The sequence below is a fragment of the Marmota monax genome, unplaced genomic scaffold, assembly GCF_021218885.2.
Source record: "Marmota monax isolate L192 unplaced genomic scaffold, Marmota_monax_Labrador192_F-V1.1 WCK01_AAM20220418_F8-fsc00050, whole genome shotgun sequence".
NCBI classification, from domain to species: Eukaryota; Metazoa; Chordata; class Mammalia; order Rodentia; family Sciuridae; genus Marmota; species Marmota monax.
Genome location: NW_026694552.1, coordinates 84,697 through 108,025, shown reverse-complemented (window position 1 = coordinate 108,025; position 23,329 = coordinate 84,697). Strand labels below are relative to the sequence as shown.

The 23,329-nt window shown below is 34.6% G+C and overlaps 1 non-coding gene and 1 pseudogene across 1 annotated transcript; one reads left to right on the top strand and one right to left on the bottom strand.

Annotated features, from left to right (window-relative positions):
* Positions 1–23,329, top strand: part of LOC124076721 (oxidoreductase HTATIP2-like) — a 146,120-nt pseudogene that overhangs the window by 49,298 nt on the left and 73,493 nt on the right.
* Positions 8,616–8,778, bottom strand: LOC124076812 (U1 spliceosomal RNA). Its single transcript, XR_006846477.1, has one exon. It is a non-coding gene; the product is annotated as a U1 spliceosomal RNA (small nuclear RNA).

The window sequence follows — 23,329 nt, the reverse complement described above, 5'->3', positions numbered from 1 at the left end:
TGAACTTTAGGTGTCTTATTGAGGATGTCGCTGCCTGTGCTTATGTGATGGAGTGTTGTTCTAATGTTTTCTTTTAAAAGTTTAAAAGTTTCTGGTCTAGCTGGTCAAGGTGGCACACCTGTAATCCTAGAGGCTCAGGAGTCTGAGACAGGATGATGACTAGTTCAAAGCCAGGCTCAGCAATTTAGTGAGGCAATTAGCAACTCAGCAAGACCCTATCTCTAAAGAAAAGGCTAGAAATGTGGCTCAGTGTTTAAGTATCCCTGGGTTCAACCTGTGGTATCCAAAAAAAAAAAGTTTCTGGTTTAATTCCTAGGTTTTTAATCCACTGTGAGTTGACTCTTTGTAGGGTGGGAAATTAGAACCTAGTTTTATTCTTCTTCATAAAGATATCTAATTTTCCCAGTTCCATTTGTTAAAAAGGCTGAAGTTTTTACAATGCATATTTTTGGTGCTTTTGTCAAAGATCAGAATACTGTGTATGTATGGGTTAATGCCTGTATTTTCTGTACTTTCAGTATTTTCTTAGGTGTATTTTTATGCCACTACCATGCATTTTTATTATTCTGGTTCTATAGTATGATTCAAAATGGAATATCATGATGCCTTCCATATTGCTCTTTTTTGCTCTGCATTACTTGACTATTCTGAGATTTTAGAACTGTTCTTTTGAAGTTCTGTCAAGAATGTCATCGGTATTTTGATGAGAATTTTTTTGAATATGTATATCATTTGGGGGAATATGGCCATTTTAGAAATATCAATTCTTTCTATCCTACTACTTGGTCTATCTTCTAATGTCTTCTTCAATATCTTCTTAAATATTCTATGAATTTCATTGTAGAGATCTTTCACCACTTTGGTTAGATTTATTATGAGGTTAGATTTATTATATTGGGAGAGGTATTATTATAAAAGGAATTGTTTTCCTGATTTCTTTATCAGTGAGTACATTACTCTTATGTAAAATATTGTTTTTTCAATTGTAGATTTTCTGTACTGTTGCTTTGCTGAATGTGTTTATCAGATCTACAAAGCTTCTAATGGATCTGTTTAGGTCTTCTAAGTATAGGATCCTATCTTCTGAAAGCAAAGATATTCTGATTATTCCTTTCCTTGCTTACTTGGTCTGAATAAAATTTTAATTACAACATTGAGTAAGAGTACTGACAGTGGTTATAATAGTTTCTGCTTCCTGATTTTAGAGAAAATGGTTTCAGGTTTTTTCCCATACACTAAAATGTTTAATTGGGTTTATTTTATATAGCCTTAGTAATATTGAGGTAATTCCTTTTATCCCTAATTTCTTCAGAGTTTTGGGTTATGAATTTTTGGAAGGCTTTTTTTCATCTATTGAGATGAAAATACAATTTTTAATCCTAATTCTATTCATGTGATAAATTATATTATTGATTTTTATTGAATCATTTTTATTGAATCATCCTTTTCTCCCTAGAATAAAAACAAATTGATTATGGTGTACAAGTGTTTTCAATGTGTTTTTGAATACATATTGCTAATATTTTATTTTTTAAAAATTTGTATGTGCATTTATTGAGCCTACTGGTCTGTACTTTTCTTTCATTAATATTTCCGTATCCAGTTTTGGTGTCAGGGTGATAATATCTTCATATAATAAATTTGGGAATGTTACCCCTTACTATTTCATGGAATTATTGGAGAAACATTGACATTATTTTCTCTTTAATGGTCAGTAGAATTCAGCTGGGAATCCATCTGGTCCTGGGGTTTCTTTATAAGAAGGTTTATATTTTTATTACTGCTTCAATCTCATTGCTTGTCATTAGTATCTTTGCATTTTCTTTATCAACTCTTGGTTCAGGTTTGGTAGGTTGTATGTGTCTGGGCATTGGTCAATTTCTTCTGATTTTTCCAAATATTGGAATAAAAATTTTCAAAGTAGAACCTAACAATCCTCTGGATATTACAGTTGTCAGTGTTGATATTTCCTTTTTCATCTCTAATTTAACTAAATGGGGATCTTCTATATTTTCCTTTTGATTTGTTTGGATAGGGCTTTATCAATTATATTTATCATTTCAAAGAACTACTTTTATGTTTCAATGGTCCTTTGTATTTTTTGTTACTTTATTTCATTAATTTGGCTTTGATCTTAATAATTTTCTTTTTTGTACTCACTTTGGAATTATTTTGTTCTTATTTGTATAGAACTTTGCAATGCATAATAAGGTTGTTTATTTGTAATCTTTAAGTCTTTTGTTTTTCAATGTAGATAAACTTAGCTATAATATTTTCTCTTACAACTACCTTTACAGTGTCCTAAAGATACTGGTGTATTGTATTTTCATTCTCACTTGATTCTAACAAATTTCTAATTTTAAATTTGTCCCCTAATTTAATTATGATCCATTTATTGTTCAAAAATTTATTGTTCAATTTCTGTGTTTATGTAATATATACACATTTTCTTGCTTTTGATTTTTAGTTTAATTACATGATGATCAGATAAGATGTAAGAGTCTATATAAAATTTTTTTTTTCTTGCTAAGACATACTTTGTGACTTAAAATGTTGTTCATTTTGGAGAACATTACATGATCAGCTGAGGAGAAATTGAGTTTGTCCTACTGTTGGATAAAATACTCTGTAGATATCTGTTAGGTAGCTTTGAGGTGTAATTTTTTTTTTTTTTAAGTCTGAAGAGTCTTACTGATTTTATATCTGGATGACTTATCCATTAGTGAGAGAGGTTGAATAGTTTTTGCTATATGTAATTAGGAGAAGAAATGTTTGGAGCAGAAATGTTTATTATCAATATGTCATCTTGTTGAATTGTTCTCTTTTCTAGTGTGAAATTACATTACTTTCTCCTTCTGTGAATTTGGATTTATATCTGCTTTTTCACTTTAAGAGTAGCTATTCCTACTTGCTTTAATGATTCATTAGAATGAAATTTTCCATTCTCTCACATTCTGCTGGTGGATGTCTTTGCCTATGAGTCTCTTACACACAATTTATATTCAGGTCTAGTTCGATTTAATCTATTCTTAGCAGTCTATATCATTTCATGGAAAAGGTGACATCATTTTCATTCAGTTATTTCAGAGATGTTTGTTATTTCACATCATTTTTATTTATTTCTAATGTTTAATTTGGTTATTATTCTCATTTGCTTAGCTATTATTCTAGTGAGGTTCATATATTTGGAACCACTGGGTTTGTATTAAAATTATCTGTGTAGTATTTTTGAAATATTTTACATAATCCTGGCTTATTAGTCATTATATATATATATATATATATATATATATATATATATATATATATATATACACATACATTTTAATTTATGATTTTCTTTAAGGTTTATATTTCTTCTTTGATTTTGAAGGTCAACTTTGTTGGACATACCAGTTTTGCTTGAAAAAATATTTTTTTCATAGCTTGCATGGCTTGGAACAATTGTTATAGGCCTTCCTCAATTTTAGAGTTTCTGCTAAGACATTTGAAGTTATTTTGGGTTACCAGTAAATGTAATTGTTGATTCAGGTTTTAAAAATTCTGTCCTTATACTGTGCATTAAGAAATTTGATTTTAATGTATTGTGGAAAGATACCTTTCTGATCTTGTCTATTGGGGGTCCTATATGCTTCTATATTTGGATGCAAATCTCATTCCAAAAGTTTAGAAAATTTTTATTTTTAGTTCACTTCTAATATTACTTTTTTATTTCCATTATTTTTGAATTAGCTCTTTTATTGTTATATCAGATGTGATTATGGTTCCTTATCTTTGTTAACTGAGTTTTTAAGTTCACATACCTTGATTTCAAAAGCTGATATTCTGTCTTATATTTTTTTACATACATGTATTATACATACATAGTTTATAACTTATTATAATTAGCATTCTATACTTATGATTATACATGATGTGAAGGTACACTGGCTGAGTATTCACATATAAGGATAGGAAATTTATGTTCAATTCATTTTACTGGCTTCCCTATTACTATATCTCCTCCCTTCTCTTCATTCCCCTTTGTCTAATTCAACCAAATTCTATCTTCCTCTCCCACCCTCCCTTGTTGTGAGTTAGCATCCACATATCAGAGAGAAAGTTTGGCCTTTGGTTCTTTGAGATTGACTTATTTACGTTAGCATGATATTCTCCAGTTCCATCCATTTTCTGGAAAATTCCACAATTTCATCATTCTTTATAGCAGAGAAATATTCTATGATGTACATATACAACATTTTCTGTATCCATTCATCTGCTAAAGGGCAACTAGCTTAGTTTCACAGTATAGCTATTGTGAATTGATCTGCTATAAAAATTGGTGTTCCTGTGACATTGTAGTATACTGATTTTATGTCCATTGGGTATATACCAAGGAGTAGGATAAGTGGGTCAAACAGTGGTTCCATTCCACGTTTTCTGAGGAATCTCTGTACCGCTTTCCAGAGTGGTTGCACCAAATTGCAGTCCCCCCAGCAATGTATGAGTGTACGTTTTTCTCCACATCCTTGCCAACATTGCTTGTTGCTTATATTCTTGACAATTGCCATTCTGATTGGAGTGTGATGGAATCTGAATAAAGTTTTAATTTTCATTTGTCTAATTGGTATATAAATGGGAATTTGACATCCTGTATTTTATTCCTGAATTATTTCCTTACATCTTCTTATAGTTCATTTTTCATCTTAACCATTAACGTTTTGAATTATTTGTATTGGATTTCATATACATCAACATCTGTATTCAGTTATTTAGGGGTTATAAATTTTGGAGGCATTTTGTGTTTTTTGTGTTTCTAGATTTATAAATCTGATGCAATGGCTTCTTCTTCCTCTTGGATGGGGTCCATTAGCATATAGTTATCTCTTTCTAGCACACCCTCAGTCTTGGATTGTATCTTAGTTTAACACATCCAATCAGTGTAATAAAAAATATTAATTTCAACCACCAATACCACTTTGAAAGAGATAATAACAACTAGTAGGGGTGGTAATTTAAAAACACATACATATTATATAAAAGACATTACTAATAATTTCTATAATTCTGTGGACTAAAGAAAAATGTGGGTGATAAATAACTTAGAATAAGATGAGAAAATTAAGTGTTAATGATTGTATCCTATATTGAATTTGAAAAGGGTAAAAATAGAAAATGGAGGGAAAAAAGAAAAAGAAGGAAAAAATCTGGGAAAGAAAAGAAGTCATTTTTTTTAAAAAAGAGAACAGAAAGGATGAAGGGGAGGGTGGAGAAGTACAAATTGATGGAAGAAAAATGATATCAAGAGATGATCTAATTGATTGACAAAATACATAAAATTGATAGAAGTCTGACAAAATATAAAATGTAGGGGACTCCAGGATTCAGTTATTATTGATTCAGTTATTATTCAGTTATTATCTGTTCCATAGAGATCCGGTTTTCTTCATGCTTGGGTTTTTGAATTAAAGAATTTTCTTTCCAGGATTTCAATTTTAAAGTCTGACTCTCTGGAAGTTTTTTGTGGCAGATATAACACAGTGGCTTGTGTTTGTTTGTTTGTTTGTTTGTTGTTGTTCTCTACTTTGACCCAAACTAGCTAAACTCTGTGGGGGGTATAAATGTACTCTTCTCTCCTTTTGACTGGTTGACTCAGGTGGTGCTGTGTCTGCTTCAAAGAAGATCTCCCCCCTCGAATGGATTTATTATTGAATACTGTCATGGGAGTATATCCCTTGCAGGGATGCTGGTGAGTCTCTTACTCAGTCTCCCTGTATTCCGATCTATGTTGTTTCAAGATGCTTAGTCCATGTACTGGGAGCAGGGAAGTTGTGTGATCCTCCAGTACCTTCTAGAGTGGGAATAATGGCACTTGGGTCTCTGTTTTTCAAATGACCCTGATAATTCCCAGTTCCTTCCCCCCCAGCCACAGTTCTTCAGGACCACTAATTTCCGATGAAAGTGCCCTTTGCTCTTCTCCATTGTGAAGACTTAAAAACTGGCAGCTTCCCTAATTGCTCTGAGATTTACCCCAAGTTGCTGCAGTAGTTTCTTTATATTCCCAGACTAATTTGCATCATGGACAAACACAGATCCAGTGAAAAATAGAGCATAAGTGTCTGTTTAGTCTTCAATATTAATTAATTAATTAATTTATTTATTTTTTAATTTTTTTTAAATTTTTATTTATTTATTTTGCTATATCGGGTATGGAATCTGGGGCACTTTACCACAGAGCTGTATTCTCAGCCCCTTTTTATTATTTATTTATTTATTTATTTATTTATTATTAGTTGTTCAAAACATTACAAAGTTCTTGACATATCATATTTCATACATTTGATTCAAGTAGATTATGAACTCCCATTTTTACCCCAAATACAGATTGCAGAATCACATCGGTTACACATCCACTTTTTTACATACTGCCATACTAGTGTAGTATTCTGCTGCCCTTCCTATCCTCTACTATCCCCCCTCCCCTCTCCTCCCCTCCCCTCCCCTCTTCTCTCTCTACCCCATCTACTGTAATTCATTTCTCTCTCGTTTTTTTTCTGTTTCCCCTCACTTCCTCTTATATGTAATTTTGTATAACAATGAGGGTCTCCTTCCTTTACCATGCAATTTCCCTTCTCTCTCTCCCTTTCCCTCCCCCTTCTCGTCCCTGTTTAATGGTGATCTTCTTCTCATGCTCTTCCTCCCTGCTCTGTTCTTAGTTGCCCTCCTTATATCAAAGAAGACATTTGGCATTTGTTTTTTAGGGATTGGCTAGCTTCACTTAGCATAATCTGCTCTAATGCCATCCATTTCCCTGCAAATGCCATGATTTTGTCATTTTTTAGTGCTGAGTAATACTCCATTGTGTATAACTGCCACATTTTTTTTTATCCATTCATGTATTGAAGGGCATCTAGGTTGGTTCCACAGTCTAACTATTGTGAATTGTGCTGCTATGAACATCGATGTAGCAGTATACCTATAGTACGCTCTTTTAAGGTCTTTAGGGACTAGTCCAAGAAGGGGAATAGCTGGGTCAAATGGTGATTACAATCCTCTTTCTTATTTTAAACTATTTTATTATTTTTATTACTCACTTTTATTATTTATTTAGTTTCTTCCTAAACATAGTTTGTTATTTTAGTCTGACTTTAGCAATTATAATAATTGTCTTTAGCTCCTCAATTTTCTTTCTTTCTTTCTTTCTTTCTTTCATACATAACAATATTGGAATACGTTACACTCATTATTACCCATTTTCAGCTCAACTTTTCGTAACTGTGTATATAAAGTATGTTCACGCAAAAATTACGCCATTATACATGTACTATTTTTTGCATTACAATACTTAATACACATATATACCACAGTTTTTCATATCTCTGTTTGTATATAAGGTAGGTTGACACCAAATTCAATTCTTAATACATATTTTCAATGACATTATACAGCCTCATACATAGTGTGAAAAACTTTAAAAAATTTAAATTCTTCCCTCCTGAATTTTGTGCTATTTTTGCCTCAAATTTAATAGTTATTTTGTTTAAATGGTTATTTTTTATAAAGGTAAGTACAAGGGATTGAACCCAGAGTCTTTTAACCACTGAGGCACTACCCCGGCTCTTTTTATATTTTATTTATGGAAAAGGTCTCACTGAGTTGTTTAGCACCTCACTAAACTGCTGAAGCTGGATTTGAATTTATGATCCTCCTGCCTCATCCTCCTGAGATGCTGGGATAACAGGCAGCACCATACCCAACTTATAGTTACCATTTTTTTTAGAGAGAGAGAGAGAGAGAGAGAATTTTTTAATATTTATTTTTTAGTTTTTTCAGCGGACACAACATCTTTTTTTGTATGTGGTGCTGAGGATCGAACCCGGGCTGCACACATGACAGGTGAGTGTGCTACCTCTTGAGCCACATCCACAGCCCAATGGTTACCATTTTTAATGTTCTTCATTCCTTTTTTATAGATCCAGATTTCCATTGGACAATATTTTCCTTTTGCTTCAAAGAAATTCCATTAGGATTTGTTTGTTTGGGCCTGCCAGTGATGTTGATGACTCCTTTCTGTTTGAATACCAAAGAAAGTCTTTAAAACATTTAAATTAAAAAGCAGATTTTGCCTGGATAAAGATTTCTAGATGAACAATTTTTTTTTTATTTCACACTTTAAGGAGGTTGCTCCATAGTCTTTTTAGTAGAATTGTTTTCAGTAGGAAATATGATGTCATCTTTATTATTATTCATCTGTACACACATGTCATTTTCCTCGGGATGCTTTTAAGATTTCCTCTTTATCACTGGTTTTAAACAATTTGATTATGAAGTGCCTTGGTGTAGTTGCCTTCATGTTTCTTGTTTGGAGATCTGACATATTTGTGGGTTTATAATTTTAATAAATTTTGGAAAACTTTCATCTATTATTTCCATGACCATTTTTCATGTCTCCACCTCTCTTGCTCTTCAAAAATTCAATTCCATGCACAGGAAGCTGCCTAAAGTTGTATCATAGTTCACTTATGCTATATTCACTTTATTTTTATTTTTCTGCATCTTTTTAATGGTTTCTATTGCTAGGTGCTCAAGTACACTGATATTTCCTTGTGCTCTTCTTAGCTTTGCATTAATCCTATATAGGAGAGCATGAACTCAGTTCCCACTATCACAAATTATGCAGTAGAATTTCCCACATTTGAGGAAATCACAGGGATCAGATTGTCTAGAATGCAATGAAAATGCCTCACCCTGGGAAAAACCACCTTTGTGATCATAGTATCTTCCCTTCTAGGTAAGTATTCTAGTGCATTTCTTTATCAGACATTATATTTTCCTTTATAAATTTTGCTTTGGGATCTTTTATATGTCTTTTATGTTGCTACTTTTTAACATATGAATACAATTATAAAAATTTTAATTGCCTTGTCTACTGATAAGTTCTCTGTCAATTGATTATTCTTTTCATGGTGGGTCTGATTTTCCTACTTCTCTTCATTACTGGTAATAATTTTGGAAGCACAATATTGTGAATTTTTTACTGTTGGATTTCGGATATATTTATATTCCTAAAAATATTCTTGAAACTTGATCTGAAGTGAATTGAATTTGAAGTTACTTGGAAACAGTTTGGTCCTTCTACATCTTGCTTTTAACATTTCTTAGACTGGACCAGAAGAGAAGTTTAGTCTATTGATAATAATTTCCCACTATGTTGAAGCAATATGCTTCTGTGTACGCTATTCCATGCTATATGCACTATGATATTTTCCAGTCAGGCTTGTGGGAACAGGTATTATTTCTGGACCTGTGTAAATATTTAGTAATTCCTTTACAATCATTTTATGTTGATCTCTCCCCAGTCTCATCACTTGTCCCCACACATGCTTTATGATCAATAGTCTGCTGAATACCCAACAGGGAACCCTCGGTAGATCATCAGGCTGGAAAAATGTGGCAGAGAAGAAATCAGAAAACTGAAGTACAGCTCTACTCACCATTGCTAAACATAAGGGCATGTGATGAGCATGAAGAAGAATGCTAGCTATATCTAGGTGTAAGTAAAAGCCCCTAGCTGACAGTCAACAACGAAAAGAAGGACCTGAGTCCTACAACTGACAAAACTGAATTCTGCCAAAAACTTGAGTGAGCTTGGAAGCAGATTATTTCCCCATAGCCTCTAGAAGTAAATGCAGTCCTGTCAACATCTGTTTCAGTATTGTGAAGTCCAGAGCAGAAGACCCCTGTGAAATGTACTCTACTAGACTTCTGACTTACAGAACTGAGATAACAAAATGCCTAAGTTTATGGTGATTTTGCTATAGCAGCAGTAGAAAACTAACACCCCCAAGAGGAGTATTTTGGTATATTTGGGCTTGAGCAATTCATGTTTTTGTCTGGACTTTGCCATGATTATGGAGTAGTTTTGATTTTATTTGCATGGTTACAGAGTGATATCATCTAATGTTGATGATATATGAAATTGTGTATGTTAAATGGGAGAACACGGAGAGTTTGTTGTGAGTGTGCGGCAAACTTGTAGTCACACCAAAACAGAAGAGATAGTACCAGGCCAGCTTCTGGATGTAGAAAGTTGATTTTATTGCTATTGTTTTTACTGTTTGTTTGTGTTTCTCAGCGTTTATGTACTGAGCTGCCTGCTAATTTTATTCATCCTAACTTTAAAACACCCTACTCAAATTAATGATTCAATGAAATTACAAACCATTACATGCTGTGGTTCTTTAGGTTAATTATAACCATAAATGTTAAATCTTCCAGTATCAAGGTATGCTGTTAAGAAACCTGGATATCATTCAAGGAATTAACGGTTATATTTCAGTGCTAAGTATGGTTAGAATATAGAGATCAGGGGAGAAATTATAGGTTCCAAAATGAATGCAATCTGGCTTTTAAAATCAATTTACTTATTTTTCACATGTAGTGAAAATTAGTCCCATTTATAACAAATAGAAGTGGATAACTGTGGGAAATATTGTTTATGTTTTAAATAGATCTTCTCATTATCATTATAATTTTTAAGACAGGAGAAAGAAATACAGCACTGAAATATACTCCATTAAAATATGCTCCATGTAATTATTACCTCAGTTATTTATTCACTATTATACAGGGTGAAATTGGCACTGTATTATACAAAATACCTATAAAGATACTAATCTCTTTTTCCTACAATATATGTAGAATTCATAGATTCATCATAAGAATGAAACTGTTCATTCTGATTATCAAAGGAAATTCAAATATTACAGGCACATCTTACAATTCACTAGGATCTCCAGATCAGCCCCCAACTGACCATCATGTAATCTCTGAAAATAGTATGGAATTTCTAAAATTTTATCTGGTTTAATTCATTTTTTCTACTTCTACTGATCTCTGTGAGTTCAACCATGACCTCCAAAGATATTCTAATATTTGAGTGAGAGTTGACACCTTCATTCTAGATATTTAGCTAATCTATCCCTATTCCATTGTCTGGTTAATTGTCAGAATAAATAATGTACATGTTATGTTTTTCAGGCACAAATAGTTATGATGAATTTATTTTGAAATGACATTTATATTATTAGTTACATATTTTATACTTAGAATAAATTACTCTAGTTTCACTGAATAGTAATAATTAAGATTTATTATTAATTTTATTTTCCATATTCCAAATTTGTTCTAATGGGAAATCTAAGAAATTTAGAAGCTTAGGCCAATGGGACCAAGTTAAATTAATAAAGGATTAAAATATCTGACATATTAGATATTTTCCAGGACATTTTTTCAATGGTATGCTAAATCCATTCAAAATGACAAGTAGTCTTAAAGGAAGCATTCATGAGTTATTAACACAACAGTACAGTCTTTTCCTCATTAATACAATAATACATTCTTTTCCTCAAATGACATTATATTTAATGAACAGACAAGTAAAATTGAAAATCATTTTCCTAGCTTTCCAGTGAAATTTCATTATCATTAAGTGTGTAATAAAAAGAGTATCTACTTAACTAAGTTTGTGAGTGCATTTTGAGTATTTTGTACCAATCTCCACTTTATATCAGATATGGAAAATAACAAAGAAATATTGTATTTTTTTTGTACAAGGGTTCCCAAAATGAGGAAGTTAAAAATGAAGGGAAAAAAAAAGATGATGATTAAGGTGAACTTTGGAGACTTTCACACTCCCTTAAACCCTGTGTACCTTACTTAAGTGTCTAATGTGTAAGATCTGCTTTCATGAGAAGAATGACCTTATCATTTATAATTTCTATAGCCAAGTTGGTAATTAAAGCTAGTTTTATTAACTGTGCATAAAGTTCATAAGTTCACATACTATCTTGCTCATTCAGGCTGATATAATAAAATGCCATATACTACTTAAGTTATAAACAACAGAAACTAATTTCTTGAAGTTCTGTTAGCTAGAAAGTCCATAATCAAGGCAACAGTAGATTCAGTAATCAGTAAGGGCTTGTTTCCCAATAGAAAGATAGCACCCTCTCACTGTGTCCACACATGGAGGAAATGCCAAGATAGCTCTCTGGGGTTTCTTTTGTAAGAGCACTAATAAAAGCCACCATTCATACAGGTTCCACTCCTGTGAACTAATCACCTCTCAATGGCTCCATCTTCAAGGTATCAGCACTTTGGGAATTAGGATTTCAACATATGAATTGGGGCAGGGCACAAACTTGCTATGTCCATAGCACATACTGAATGAAGGATTAAATTTTCCTTTCCCTCTTTACTAACATCTTTTTTTAAATAATCTGAGGTGTCTTCTAATATGACCATTTTAAAAATATTTACTTTCTAGTTATAAGTGTATACACTGTCTTTATTTTACTTTATGTGGTGCTTAGGATTGAACCCAGTGTCTCACACATGCTAGGCAAGCCCTCTACCTCTGAGCCACAACTCCAGCCCCTAATATTTTGTCCTTGAACCTTTCCCTCCTCACTTTCTTCTTTCTACTTTCAGTCTAATGGACAAGTACAGGCACATGCAACACTTAGAGATGGTTGAACAAATTCATATCCGATAGTCATTTAGAGAGAACAAGCTTTACTGCGAATTTCAATAAAAAATGTACAAAATGTTCTAATTTTACTATCTAAGTAGTCAGATACTGGCAAGGTCTTTAACATATAGAGACTAGGTATTGCAAAATTGCTGCTCATTTGACCATTATATGCACTATATTCTCAGCAAAACAAAATGACCAAAAATACATAAAACTGATGTTTGAAAATGTCCATGTATGAACACACTAACATATTTTGCAATTGTTTCCTCCCACCTCCTCCATATCACTGAACAAGTACAGACAGTATTATACTATTAAACCACAGAGGTGGTTTAATAGTTTCATTCCCAAAAGACTATTTCATATGAATTTTAGTAAAAAAAAATATTTACACAGTAGCATTTTAGTACTTTTTCATTGGGCACTTCTAAACACGTAGACAGACTAGAATTTTCAAAGAAGGACTCAATTTGTCCACTATGTACATGACAGTCTGGAATAAACTGCACAAATGTAACAATAGTTCTAATTTGAAAATGTCTTCAAAATATGAGCTTATAGCCCTGACAACCTCTTTAACATCTAGATTAGGACTCATTTGTCTTTTATATATACTGTGTACACAGCAAGGTAAAACAAAACCCATAGAAATAAGATACAACTCTTAGCTCATGGTAAGCACACTTGTACAGTGCTCCCAAGGACCAGCACATAACTCTTTAATAGTCAACGGGGGATTTGGCTATTCACCCCCCAAACATTTCATAAGAATTTGTTTTTATTATTGGTTGTTCAAAACATTACATAGTTCTTTTTTTTTGTTGGTTGTTCAAAACATTACAAAGCTCTTGACATATCATATTTCATACATTTGATTCAGGTGGGTTTTGAACTCCCAATTTTACCCCAAATACAGATTGCAGAATCACGTCGGTTACACATCTACATTTTTACATAATGCCCTATTAGTAACTTTTGTATTCTGCTACCTTTCCTATCCTCTACTATCTCCCCTCCCCTCCCCTCCCATCTTCTCTCTCTACCCCATCTACTGTAATTCATTTCTCTCCTTGTTTATTTTCCCATTCCCCTCACAACCTCTTATATGTAATTTTGTATAACAATGAGGATCTCCCTCCATTACCATGCAATTTCCCTTTTCTCTCCCTTTCCCTCCCACCTCATGTATCTGTTTAATGTTAATCTTTTCTTCCTGCTCTTCCTCCCTGCTCTGTTCTTAGTTGCTCTCATTATATCAAAGAAGACATTTGGTATTTGTTTTTTAAGGATTGGCTAGCTTCACTTAGCATAATCTGCTCTAATGCCATCCATTTCCCTGAAAATTCCATGATTTTGTCATTTTTTAGTGCTGTATAATACTCCATTGTGTATAAATGCCACATTTTTTCATCCATTCATCTATCGAATGGCATCTAGGTTGGTTCTACAGTCTAGCTATTGTGAATTGTGCTGCTATGAACATCGATGTAGCTATATCTCTATAGTACGCTCTTTTTAGGTATTTGGGGAATAGTCCGAGAAGGGGAATAGCTGGGTCGAATGGTGATTCCATTCCAAGCTTTCCAAGGAATCTCCATACTGATTTCCAAATTGGGTGCACCAATTTGCAGTCCCACTAGCAATGTATAAGTGTACCCTTTTCCCCATATCCTCGCCAGCACTTGTTGTTGTTTGACTTCATAATGGCTGCCAATCTTACTGGAGTGAGATGGTATCTTAGGGTGGTTTTGATTTGCATTTCTCTGACTGCTAGAGATGGTGAGCATTTTTTCATGCACTTGTTGATTGATTGTATGTCCTCCTCTGAGAAGTGTCTGTTCAGGTCTTTGGCCCATTTGGTGATTGGGTTATTTGTTTTCTTATTGTTTATTTTTTTTAGTTCTTTGTATATTCTGGATATTAGGGCTCTATCTGAAGTGTGAGGAGTAAAGATTTGTTCCCAGGGTGTAGGCTCCCTATTTACCTCTCTTATTGTTTCTCTTGCTGAGAAAAAACTTTTCAGTTTAAGTAAGTCCCATTTGTTGATTCTTGTTATTAACTTTTGTGCTATGGGTGTCCTATTAAGGAATTTGGAGCCCGACCCCACAATATGTAGATCGGAGCCAACTTTTTCTTCTATCAGACGTAGAGTCTCTGATTTGATATCTAGCTCCTTGATCCACTTTGAGTTAACTTTTGTGCATGGCGAGAGGAGGGGATTCAGTTTCATTTTGTTGCATATGGATTTCCAGTCTTCCCAACACCATTTGTTGAAGATGCTATCCTTCCTCCATTGCATGCTTTTAGCTCCTTTATCAAATATAAGGTAGTTGTAGCTTTGTGGATTAGTCTCTGTGTCCTCTATTCTGTACCATTGGTCCACCCGCCTGTTTTGGTTCCAGTACCATGCTGTTTTTGTTACTATTGCTCTGTAGTATAGTTTGAAATCTGGTATCGCTATGCGGCCTGATTCACACTTCCTGGTTAGAGTAACTTTTGCTATTCTGGGTCTTTTATTTTTCCATATGAATTTCATGATTGCTTTATCTATGTCTACAAGAAATGCCATTGGGATTTTGATTGGCATTGCATTAAACCTATAGAGAACTTTTGGTAATATCGCCACTTTGATGATGTTAGTTCTGCCTATCCATGAACAGGGTATATTTTTCCATCTTCTAAGATCTTCTTCTATTTCTCTCTTTAGGGTTCTGTAGTTTTCATTGTATAAACCAACTTTTAGTTTTGTCAATTTTTTTCAATAGATTCTTTTGTTTCAATTTTGTTGATTTCCGCTCTGATTTTAATTATTTCTTGCCTTCTGATACATTTGCTGTTGTTTTGCTCTTCCTTTTCTAGGGCTTTGAGATGAAATGTGAGTCACTTATTTGTTGTTTTTTTCTTTTTTTGAGGAATGACCTCCAGGCAATGAATTTCCCTCTTAAAACTCCTTTCATTGTGTCCCATAGATTCCGATGTGTTGTGTCTGTATTTTCATTTATCACCAGGAATTTGTGGATTTCCTCCTTTATGTCTTCTGTAGCCCATTGATCATTCAGTAACATATTGTTCATTTTCCAAGTGATGTAGGATTTTTCCTTCCTTCTTTTATATTTGATTTCCAGTTCAATTCCATTATGATCAGATAAAATGCATGGAATTATCTCCACACATACTAAGGGTTGCCCTATGGCATAATATATGGTCTATCTTTGAGAAGGATCCATGTGCTGCTGAGAAAAAAAGTATATCCTCTTGATGATGGTTGATATATTCTATATATGTCAGGTAAGTTTAGGCTCTTGATTGTGATATTGAGTTCTAAAGCTTCTTTATTCAACTTTTGTTTGGAGGATCTGTCCAATGGAGAGAGAGGTGTGTTGAAGTCACCCATAATTATTGTGTTGTGGTCTATTTGATTCTTGAACTTGAGGAGAGTTTGTTTTATGAATGTCACAGCACCATTATTTGGTGCATAAATATTGATAATTGTTATGTCTTGTTGGTGAATGGTTCCTTTTAACAGTATATAATGTCCTTCCTTATCCCTTTTGATTAACTTAGTCTTGAAGTCGATTTTATTCAATATGAGGATGGCCACCCCTGCTTGCTTCCGAGGACCGTGTGCGTGGTATGATTTTTCCCAACCTTTCACCTTCAGCCTATGTATGTCTTTTCCAATCAGATGTGTCTCCTGGAGGCAGCATATTGTTGGATTTTTTTTTCATCCATGTTACCAGCCTATGTCGCTTTATTGGTGAGTTTAAGCCATTAATGTTTAGGGTTACTCTTGATATATGGTTTGTACTTCCAGCCATGCTTAATTATTTATCTTTTTTTTTAATTTGGTTTGTTTCTTCATGATTAGCTTTCCCCCCCACCACTCGCTTTACTGAGGTACTTCCCACTGTTGGTTTTGGTTATTGTTTTTCATCATTTCTTCCTCGTGTAGTGTTTTGCTCAAGATGCTTTGCAATGCTGGTTTTCTGGCTGCAAATTATTTTAACTTTTGTTCATCATGAAAGATTTTTATTTCATTGTTGTACCTGAAGCTTAATTTTGCTGGATACAAAATTCTTGGTTGGCATCCATTGTCTTTCAGTGTTTGAAATACGTTGTTCCAGCATCTTCTCGCTTTCAGCGTCTGTGATGAAAAATCCGCCTTTAACCTTATTGGTTTACCCCTGAATGTAATCTGTCTCCTTTCTCTTGTAGCTTTTAATATTTTTTTATTTGTTCTGTATATTGCATATCTTCATAACAATGTGTCTTGGCCTTGGTCTACTGTGATTTTGTATGCTCGGTGTCCTGTATGCATCTAAAATTTGTACATCCGTTTCCTTTTTTATATCTGGAAAGTTTTCTATAATTATTTCATTCAACAGATTGCTCATTCCTTTGGTTTGAACCTCTATAACTTCCTCTATCCTGATGACTCTTAAGTTTGTTTTTTTTATGTTATCCCATATCTCTTGGATGTTTTTGTCATGATTTCTTACCAGCCTTTCTGAGTTGGCTAGACTCTTTTCAAGATGATATATTTTGTCTTCATTGTCTGACATTCTGGCTTCTACTTGCTCCACTCTGTTAGTGATACTCTCATTTGAGTTTTTAATTTGGTTTATATTTTCCATCATTTCTAGGATTATTGTTTGATTCTTTTTTATAATCTCTATCTCCTGGTAAAGTTGCTTATTTGCTTCTTTTTTCTTTTTATGTAATTCATTTTCAATGTGTTCTTTCATTGTTTGAATTTGCTGTCTCATGTCCTCTTTAACATTTCATTCCATCTGTCTAAGGTATTCCTTGAGTTCTTTATTTGACAATTTTTCTGATGCCTCTAGGTCCTTCTGTATATTTAGGCTGTCCAGCATTGTTTGTATTCCTTTTCTTCCTTGCTTTTTCATGATGCTCATGTTACTTCTGGTTCTGTTTGACTGCTGAGTTACTGTTTACTCCCATAAATTTATTTGGTTTTGTGTGTCTCTGGTGTCTCTCTTTTGTGATGGGAGACTATGAATAGAGATGATGAATTTTGTTGCACTTTAATGCATATTCATTCGTTTCCTAAACTGTGTATGGATTCTGATGGCATATAGTGATCTGTGGTTTGGTCTTGGGACTTATGTTTAGGTCAAGTGATGTGATGGTATTGAGGTTGTATCTCTTGGCAACCTTGGAATGTTGCTCTACTGATGAGTTATATTAACAGGAGAATGGTCTGGAGTATTTGGGGGTAGCTAGGGAATTGGTAGCACTATGTAATGCCTCGGAACATTTACCTATACATATTTAGTAAATTACACATAAACAGCGTTGTGATGCTTGGGAGGAAAGGTATTAGTCTGGGAGGGAAGAAGTTGCTAAAGAGAATTAGAGTAAACAGGTAGAATTCAAGGAAAGGAGAATAAGTAAATTGAAAAGAAATGAAAAGACAAAAGAAAAAATAGAAAATAGAAAATAAAAAAAATTAAAAAAATTTAAAAAAATAATAAAAAAATAAAAAAATATATAAAAATAATAATAAAAAGATTAAAAATGCAGTCTTAGAGTTTGATTAACTTCTTTTCCAGTAGATGAAGCTGTGCCCACCGGGCCAAGCTTCTCCTCTCAATATGCAGGAACCAATCACTGTGAGGCGGCTCCTCCTCCCCTACTGGGCGGTTCTCCAATCCTGAGTGCCTAGGGCCTTTTCTGGTATCCAGTCACTTCTCCACTTTTCCTCTAGCCAGGCCCCGCTCACTGGTGATGCTCACCACAATACTGGCTACACACTAGTTCTGCTGCTCCCAGGATCCCTATTTTCTTGAATGAGTGGGCACACTCTCCCTGCTTGCCATTCCCCCAGACCCTAAGGTTGTGGAGCTTGGGGCTGAGAGCCCTCAGCGTATTTTGCCTGCCCTCCGGTAGCCATGCCCCTGGGAGCTGGTGCAAGAGACCTCAGTTGTCAGTGCTGGTGGGAGCGGAAGCCGGGAGTCCCGCAACGTGGGTCCCACCGCTCCTGATTCCCTGGGTCTGACTATCGTGCTCACAGGAGAGCTGAGAGGGGGCCCTTGAGGTTTCCCTGCTGTGTGGAGAGGAAGGGCTAGGGGGTTACACACCTGCAGCAGCTAGTTTCAATGAAGTTATCTCCTCCACTGCATTCTGGCATTCTGGTGACGTCAGTTCTCTGCCATGGTGGTATCCCATGCGAATGGCGGCAGTTCATTCCCTTTGCCGGGTGTCCGATAGCCACTGCCTATGAAGTTTTGGTATTAACCTCAAAAGTTTCACGGAGGAGCCGAAGAATTGTTTCTGTATTCAGCGGGAGTGTTTGTAGTGCTGCTGAGTCACAGCGGTTTGGCTGAGAGATGGAGGTCTGGCTGTGAGACGCAGTCGGTCAGCCAGAAACTGCTTACAGGAGCCTGAATTCACCCGCTCTGGGCTCGGTGTGTGTTCTGAGGGACGCATACTGTTCACCCCAGGTCCACGTCAGCTCAGCATTGCCTAGTGATCCTGAGCAAACAGCATTCAGACGGTTTAAGACTCCCTTTGCCCACGCAGCTGAAGAGGTCAGAGAATTTATCTCTCCACGTCCGCCACCATGTTGGAACCCCCTGGTCTTCAATATTTAAATTTCAAGTGTGTCGAGAGCAAGCTAAAAAAAAAATATGTAGTGAAATGCGTAAAACAAAGATAAACTCTAGGGATTCCTTGGGGAGTCCAAACAAGGAGTTTTTAAAGGTGTTGCCTCCTCCCCCTTTCATTCTCTTTGCTAGGGAACACTGGAGATTTCTCCCAGAATGATTCAACTTTCTAGTTATGAGTAATTGTTTCCTCAGATTATGAATTTGGTGGACGTTGGCATCTGCTTTCTTAAACTTGGTGAGAGAATTTCTTTCTTCTTTTTAGAAGAAATTGGCCTCATCACTGAGCCACCAGTCACCAGGTGCTGCCATTGACTTTTTTTAATCAATTCTCTATTCTTCTTCTTTGTTTTTTACCTGGTTTCTAGCTTTCTGGGTTGCCTACCAGTGTTTCTCCATAGTCTTCCTAATTTAGTTTGCAACTGGAAAACTGTTTTATTTTTAGAGTAATGTGTCTTTTTATTCTCTCTTTTAAAAATTTATTTTTTGAGGGGAGGTGTGATGGGGATTGAATTCAGGGGCACTCAACCACTGAGCAACATCCTCATCCCTATTTTGCATTTTATTTAGAAACAGGGTCTCACTGAGTTGCTTAGCGCCTGACAATTGCTGAAGCTGGCTTTGAATTTGTAATCCTGTTGCCTCAGCCTCCCAATTCACTGGGATTATAGGTGTGTGCCCTTGCTTCTGGGTCATTTTTTTTTTTACTTCTTAAACCATTTTATTGAAGTGTGATTGATACAAAACCTACATATAATTAGTATTTATAGCTTGATGAATTTGGATATAAGAATGTGTCCATGAAACCATTACCACAATCTATACTATAAACATAAACACCACCTCTAAAAGTTTATTTTCACTCTATTATTATTATTATTATTATTATTGTGGTTTTATTGTTCTATTGATTCTTTCAAGTTTTACATAACATTAGGATTCATTTTTATATAATTGTAATATGATGGAATATAATTAGTTCTAATTGAGTTCCAGTACTTTCCCTTTCTCTTTCTTCCTTCTTCCTTCTGTTTCCCTCCCTCTATTCTTCTGGGTAGAACTGAAGACTATTATGGTAAGTGAAATAAGCCAATCTCAAAAAAGTTAAAGGTCATATCTTTTTCTGATATGCAGAAGTTTTTAAAATAAGAGGGATTTAAAAATAGAAGAAATATCAGTGGAGCAGATGAAGGGGAATGAAAGAAAGGAAAGATTGATGGTAGAGGGAAAAATAGTAGAGTATGTCTGACATAACTTTGCTATTGTACAAATATGAATATACCACAGTGAATCTTAACCCCATGCATATACACAAGACATTAATTTAAATTAAAAAAGAAACCTATAATTAAATAAGAGAGCTATTATTTTAATTCAGTCTTGGGGAGCCGTTATATTGTGTATTCCTTTGATTTGGCATTTTTCCTCCATTTCCCACTTTTCTCATTGGATTATTTCATTTACTGATCTGGGTTTTGGTTCTACTGTCAGTTTAATTTTTGAGAATTTGTGGTGTTATTTTTTTACTTACACTGTCTAGTGTCTGTTGAAGCTAATACTGGTGCCTGCTGATGCTGCCTGACCCCTAAAAGCACTTCATTAGACAGGCAGCCTGGTGGGGGAAGGAATCTTTTAGTCCACATTATAGAAGAGTTATTCCTAAAATGGACCTTTTTCAGGGAGATTATCTCCACGTGAGACAGAAATGGTTTCTGATCAGGGTCTTTTTTTTTTTCTTCAGGCTAGTTCTGCAGGCTAGCTTTCACCTTGTTATGTGAAACTGTTACATCAGTTTGCTGAAATTGGCAGATCAGAACCCTTAGACAATAAAGACAGTTTCTTTATACATGGTAATATTAATTTGAGCAATAATCTGAAAGCAAAAGGGAAAGAGAAGGAAATGCATTGCCAGATCAGAGGAAACACCAATTCCTGACGTCATGTAGCTGGAGAAACGTGAGACAACTTTTCAGCATCCCAACTGGGAATTCCTAAGCAGAGCCTCCTCTCCAGGGGTGAGACTCCAAAGTCTTACTTCCAGTGTGGCTCCTTAAATACAAGTTGGAACAAAGAAGGTAAGGTTCCCACAGAGTATGTGATTTAATGCTGCACTTCATCCCATTAAGGACACATTATTCCCCCAAATAGCCAGATCCCTGAGGGGAGGGAATGTTTGCCTTGAGGTATGTGAATGACTCTAAGTTCTTCTGAGACAAACCCACAAAGAAGTCTTGATTCATTAGAGGTGCTGTCAAGAAAGTACATAGGTCACTGGAAGCACTGAATAAGGAAATGCTTTACCATCTTTCTTAGCCCTTTACACCTCAGCATTTCTTGGTATGAGTAAGATATTATCTCCAACATGACAAGATGACAAGGATGATAATGATGATTGGAAAGAACAGCATTTCCTTGACTGTTTATTGTCAGCAGCGTCTCTACTAATCCTCCTTGTAGATAACACAGGCTGGTTTGGTGTTCTTTGTAGGATTCCTGTAAAATCCAGGGGGATAATGATTTCATCTGGTCAGCCCCTCTAGTTTTGGTGTCAGGAAATGCTGTTCTAGGTGGCCGCCTTCTGTTTTTTTATGTATCATGGAAATACAAGAAGTCTTAAGCCAGTGTTTTTCTAGTTATTAGGTTCCAAACCAGTTTACCTTTCTTTTTACCACCTTTCCAAGTTCTCCTTACCTGGTCTTTTCTGGCATTTACAGATTTTATAGTTAAAGTAAGTGAAAGAAGGAGAGGTAAAGACAAGCTTACATTAAATTTCCCTGACAGAGAGTCTTATGCAATATTTTAAATTACTTGGTTTTGAAACACCCCCCAAAATATAATTCTGTTGTCAACATGAGACTATTAGTATAGTCAAATGGACTACTGAGTTATTTGAAAATTTTTTTATATTTTGACTTTGTCAAAGAATTTTGACAGAGTAGAGAAAGACCTACATGAGGAGTCATAAAGCTTTATTTTTTTTAAGTTTTATTATGTATTAATTGTATTGTTTGGACATTCAAATTTTTTCTTTGAATTTAAACAAGGTGAGTAAAAAATTTTTCAAATCTCAATTTCTTAAATGTAAAATGAGTGTAATGGAGCATTATGAGATGCTCTAAGTGAAATCAAACCACAAAGTTACCTACTAGCAGAGATGCAATAACAATGCTTGAATTTTTTTTCCTTTAATTATAAAGGCTTAAAATTTATTTTTTGGGTGGGTACTGGCAATTGAACCTAGGAACACTTGACTACTGACAAACATCCCCATCCACTCCCCTACCATTTTTTTTTTTTTTTTGAGACAGGGTCTCACTAAATTGCCGAGGCTGGCTTTGAACTTATGATCCTCCTGCCTCAGCCTCCTGAGCCACTGGGATTATAGGCATGTGCCACTACACTTGTCCAGGCTTCAATTATTTTTGAGGTAAGTTTGCTCCCTGTTATAATGTAGAAACCACTTAATGGAAATTTTGTTTATGCCATGCTAAATTTAAATTATAACATGAAATGGAAAGCAAGCCTAAATTTTTTTGCTTGATAATATTGCAATTTTTAAAATTTAACTTTCTTTGGAATTTAGAATTGTAAGAAAACAAAAATTTGGGCAGAGAAGATATGCTCAGAGATATTTGAAAGGGATAAACTTGAGCCAGTTTAGATTATTAGACCAGTAGACTCTATAAAAAGCTCCATCTAGCTTTAGGTTTCTGTATGTCACGAATTGATTCTCTTACAACAAAGACTTCTGTAAAATATTAAAATCTTCTTAAAAATTAGAGCTGGATTTGGTCCTTGCTCTAGAGAATTGAGTCCACATTTATGGTAAAGTTGTATAGGGTTACAGCAGCTTTGTAAAAATATTTTTCAATGTATAAAAATGTGACCTGCAGAAGTGTGGAGTCTGGGTAAGTTTTCAAAGAACATACCAGATGTAGTTGAAAGTTCTACAGAGGAATATTTCTAGAAGAGAATCTAGTTAAAAACAAACTACAAAAGTTAACTCTTAAAGTCAAACTAGATAGGAATTTGGCCCACTGTGTTTGGACCTAAAATGGAAGATGGGACTCTGAAGTATTGGATATTTTTGTCACTTGAGTATAAGAAGACCTGTACAATTGATAAGTCTTAGGGTTGGTGTAAGGGTCAAAGCAGAAAATGTACATAAAAAGGGCTATGCAAATTA